Source organism: Engraulis encrasicolus, chromosome 23 (genome assembly GCF_034702125.1).
Source record: "Engraulis encrasicolus isolate BLACKSEA-1 chromosome 23, IST_EnEncr_1.0, whole genome shotgun sequence".
Lineage (NCBI taxonomy): Eukaryota > Metazoa > Chordata > Actinopteri > Clupeiformes > Engraulidae > Engraulis > Engraulis encrasicolus.
In genome coordinates this window covers 12287471-12292785 of record NC_085879.1, presented here as the reverse complement: position 1 = coordinate 12292785, position 5315 = coordinate 12287471, and positions in this window count along the sequence as shown.

The window sequence follows — 5315 nt, the reverse complement described above, 5'->3', positions numbered from 1 at the left end:
CACACACACACACACACACACACACACACACACACACACACACACACACACACACACACACACACACACACACACACACACATACATGCACACGCGCCACTGCCCAACTCACCATCTGTTGCGTGTTGTGAGTGAGAAGGTGTTAAAGAAGCAAATAGATAACGTGTGATTCTACTACTGTTGTAGACTTGCACCTGTGAGGTATTTGTTTGTGATGGGTGTGAAGTCTTACCTGTGTGGTGCTTGCTTGTGATTGGTGCGGATGGCTGTCTGGTAGTCATGACTCACACACACCTTGTGGGGAGGGCGGCACACCTTCAGATACAGGTGCTTTGTCACCGCCAGATCTGGAACATAGAGAGAAGACAGGTGTTGGTCATCAAATACAGTATATGGGTGGTTGACGTTTAAGGGCGTAACGCAAAAAAAAAAAAAAGTTTTTCAAATTCCTGAAAAAAATGATGGATAAAAATTGGAAAAAAATTGAAAAAAATAAAGCACTTAGTGGTCTGTGGAATTTCACCTTATTTTTGCCATTTTTGGGAAAATGTGTCCTGCATCAACACATAGCATAGGCATGTCACACCGCATGAAAATGGAGTCACACCACAGGGAATTCACTGCATTATGGCCATTTTAATCCTTTTGTATACATGACTGACATCTGAGCTCATGCTAACTTGATAATGATATTGTGTTTAATCTTAATATGTGTTTTCATTTATATAAGAGCAGTCACACCACAGGACACCATAAAATGAACCTAAGCATTGCGTGACAGAAAGATTGCAATATGAAGACATATTAAGAGGTTAAGAGTCACCTTAAACTTCCACAGCACTCTCAAATAACTGAGGTACTGACTGGTTAGGAGCCAGTCTTTAAGACCCTTGTAGTTGGCCTTGCAGCTGCCCATTCACAAACATTGACATACATGTCACCCCACAGGACGCAATTTGTGTTACGAAATTGAACTTGTAGTTAATATTACTGTCTTGAGTTTTTTCCACATTCACATATCTTAATCTAAAGTTAAGATTTATGCAATCATGCCAAATGCTTCATACATTATTCAAAATGTTGTTGGTTAATTTATATATATATTTAATTATATAATGTTTCATTAATGTTACAGTCACACTGCAGGAAAATCGACATATAAACCTTTACATAAATCTTAACAAAAATGTTTCTTCTCATCTAAGACTAATATGAAACATAATGTACCACATCTTCTTTCATTGACATTTGTTTTTTAAAGGAAAATAACAGTTTTGTAGGTTTTTAACCAATGTTACGAAAAAACAAGGCGTCACGTCTCCCACCCATATGTCATCAACATGTGTCATTCCGTGAATGTACGTAGCACTCATAGATGTATGCCGTATTCAGCCTTTTGGCATTGAAATGACAACCTTTGCTACTGCCGTACTGGCATAAGATGTTTTTCAACTGCAATTTTTTTTATTTTACTGTCACCTACAGCATCATTTTTGTATTGCCATATCGTCAATTGATGTTTATCCGAGCCGTGTCACCCCCGAACAAACAGGGCAGGGATCAAATTCAGCCAGAGGAATGAAAAAAGTAGCTGGTCAAGGTGACATCTGGTGTTACAGCTATGGATTGCTACAAGCAGACTAAGCTGGGCCTGGCAAAACTAACATCAACATGAAATTCTGTGTAAACTAAACAAAATAAAATGTGTCGGTTGGCTAAGGCATTCTTGTAGTTCCACAAAGATTAAATCAAAGGTAAGTATGAAGGACGTCCCAGGTAACTCTTTATTTTCTTTTCATAAAGAATCTTTTTCATATCTTAAGTTCAAATTTCATGTTTCAGTCTCAGTACAGGCCTTCTTCTGGCCTTGAGATATTAAATGCTTCTGTAATGCACCTGAAAAAAAAGACTCATCTGGCCCATCTGATTCCAAGTACACTGACAAACGGCTTCATTTCCCATCAGTGTTTAAACTTGGTGATTAAAATGGCAGATTTCTTTTTACTATGAAACTACTGCTTATTTTGCACAAAAATATATTATGGACAAAAATTAGTTGTTGACATGTGGATCTGTTTGAGATTTTGAAATGATGTAACCATAAAGAGGGGATGAAGAGGAAAGGAACAGACTGCTTCTGTTTGTAACTATACAGCTTAAAGTTCTGCCACTTTAAACAACAATAACAGTTAATAAATAATCTATTCCTCTGCGAACCCACAGGGTATTTATTAATTATTCCATTATCTCTCTCTTTCTCCCTCCCTCTCATTATCACTCTTTTCCTTTACCTCTACATTTCACATACTTGCTCAATCTTTCTCCTTTGGTAGAGAGAGTTTTTTCCGTCAGAAGACATTAGTTACGTCAATTTAACGGCGGTGCTCCCCTAATTAGGCTACCGGTGTGTGGGGCCGGTCTGAGACAAAAAAATCCTGGGCCGTTTTGTTCTCCCAGTCCAGGCCTGAGTATAACCAATGCATAGTGTTCATTCTTCATTAGTAGGCCTACCTAAATATTAGGCAAAGGAAAGGTTGAGAACAGATTGCACAGACTGTACATAAAATGCTCTGGAAGGAGATGTTCTGGAGAATTCAAAGGTGTGGGGAATTCTCCACGAGAGCAGTAGCCTACTTACAGTAGATCTCCCTTGAGCAGGGCAGAGGTGGTGTTAAGTCAGACCATGCTGATTGGTCAAGAAATGAAACTCAAGAGAAACAGGTAAAGACTGTGAGCCAGCAAAATCATGTTCTATATCTGTGACGAACAGAAGACAAGGGGGAAAGTTTGAAAGAGAAGGGGGAGGGAGAGACAGACAGAGTAAGAAAAAAGGAAAGAGAGATAGATGAAGATGGGAAGAACAATGGGAGCAGGAAGAGGGATAGAGTCTGAGGAAATTGTGGGCAGGGGCTGCAACCAATAAAAAAACAGCAGACATGAGAACATCTGCTAAAGAAAAGAACATTTATCATAGCTACGCACACGCACACACACAAGCACACACACACACACACTCTCTCTCTCACACACACACACACACACACACACACACACACACACACACACACACACACACACACACACACACACACACACACACGCACACGCACACGCACACGCACACACTGGCATTTTGAGGAATAGAGCCCCCTTTCACCCTGAAGTGAAAACCACTCCTGTCAGAGTCAGAGGCCAGAGGCTGTGATTCAGTGGAGGGGAGAAGGAGAGAGAGAGAAAGGGGAGCTTAGGGGAAGAAGAGATATAAAGACGGAGAGAGAAAGAGAGAGGAGAGGGTGATAAGAAGTAGCAAATTGGTGAGATGGTGTTATGGGGGAGAGAGAGAGAGAGAGAGAGAGAGAGAGAGAGAGAGAGAGAGAGAGAGAGAGAGAGAGAGAGAGAGAGAGAAAGAGATGGGCAGTGCTAGCTACTTTTTTTTGAGATCAGATCTGCAGCCGTGCAGAAACGCTGACAGCGGCACAGTGTTACAATTACGTTGAAAAACAATGGTTTTGTCACTGAAATGGCGCGTTTTTAAAAGTAACCGGATTCACCAAAGTCGCTAAAGTCGCTCGATGAGGTTTTTAGTCGCCAGGGACGGCAACAATCCCAATTCCCTCCCCTTCTCTCTCCTTAATCCTGCCTCCTCTCCCTCTCTGTCCATCTCCTCCAGGCTTTGCGTGGTAATATCCGCAGCACTCTTCCCACTCCGCTTTTCTCCTCTCATCTCTCCTCCAGGCTTGCGTGGTAATAGACGCACTCTCCCTGAATTTCTCCCCGTATATCTTCTCTCTCCTCCCTCTTCCTCTTATCTCCTCCCTCTCTTCTACCCCTCCTTCCTCCCCTCCCCTCCTCTCTCCATCCCCCCTCATCCCCCTCAATGTCTGCTCCCTCTGCTTGCTTCCCGAAAACTGAAAATAAAGTCTGCGACACCCGTTTCTCTTAATTTAATATAGTGATGTTTCGGGCAGCATGCCCAGATGGGCATGTTTTTTCTTTGCTTCCTCTCTCCTCCCTATTTTCTTCTTTCATTTCCTATCTCCTCCCTCTTCTCCTCATCTCCCTTCGTCTTCTTCACTTTCACTTTCCTTCTCCTTTCATACTCCAGGCAGGCGTGGAAATATACACACTTAGACAGGTCATCAGCTGGGAAAATTAGGCCTTTCGTCCTACCGCACTTTTCTCTGTGGATTACTGACCAGAAGCCCTATTGGAAGAAATTAAAACATGGGGCCACGTACATTTTTGCTCAGAATTCAATATGGCCGCCATTTTCCAAAATGACTTGTTTTCATGCATTATTACATTGTACTATAAGGTGATATTCATGAACTATTGACATCTTTCAGCACTATTCTGTCCTATTTCCTTACATACATGTTTACAAAGGTTGACTAAACTAAAACAAATGAAAATAAAGTTTGCCACCTTGCAATATTCAAAGGAAAGTGCTGAAAATAATGATTGAAATGCACATACAGAGTCTATGGCAGGGAAAATTAGGCCTATTGTCCTGTCAGGGTTTTCACAGTGGATTACAGACTAGAAGGCCTATTGAAAAAGATTCTCCAGCTGGTTGCCATCTCAAATGTGTTTCAAAATTCAAAATGTTCTCTGTTTTTCAGAATGGCAGACGAGCAAGCAAGAAACTAGTAAATAGCAGCGATGTGTGTGTATGGCCCTTAAGACCATAATTATCAATAAAGGCAACCTATTTTCAGTGAAATTCTGTCTTATCTCCAATCTACAGACGTGAGTACAAAGGTTGGTAACAGAATGATGTAACTTAAATATATATATTGCCCCTTTGAAATATCCTAAGGATTGTTGTCAGAAAATGATTGAATTACACATACACAGTTGACTGTTGAAAAAAGGCTATTGACCTGCCAAACCTTTCACATTACATTACTGACCAAAAGTTTTTCAGGCCTACGTTATTTTTGCATAAAGCAAGGGTGAGTGTGCGTGTGTGTGTGTCCGCGCGTATCCCCCGCTCATCTTTCCCCTGCTCTACAGTGTCTTTCCCCCACACACTATTCTGCCTCGCCCACCCCCTCACTCATCTCCCCCCACACACACCATTCTGCCCCCAAACCCCCTCACTCATCCCCCCCATGCTACTCTGCCCCCCACCCCTCACTCACCCCCCACTATTCTGCCCCACGCTCACCCCACCTGACTCATTCTCCCCCCACCCCCCCACAAAATACTCGCCCACCCCCCATCCAATGTGAAAAGTTTGGCAGGTGAACCCCCCCACCCGACTCAACGTAACCCCCTCCACACACACACACACAAACACACAATTCCCCCTC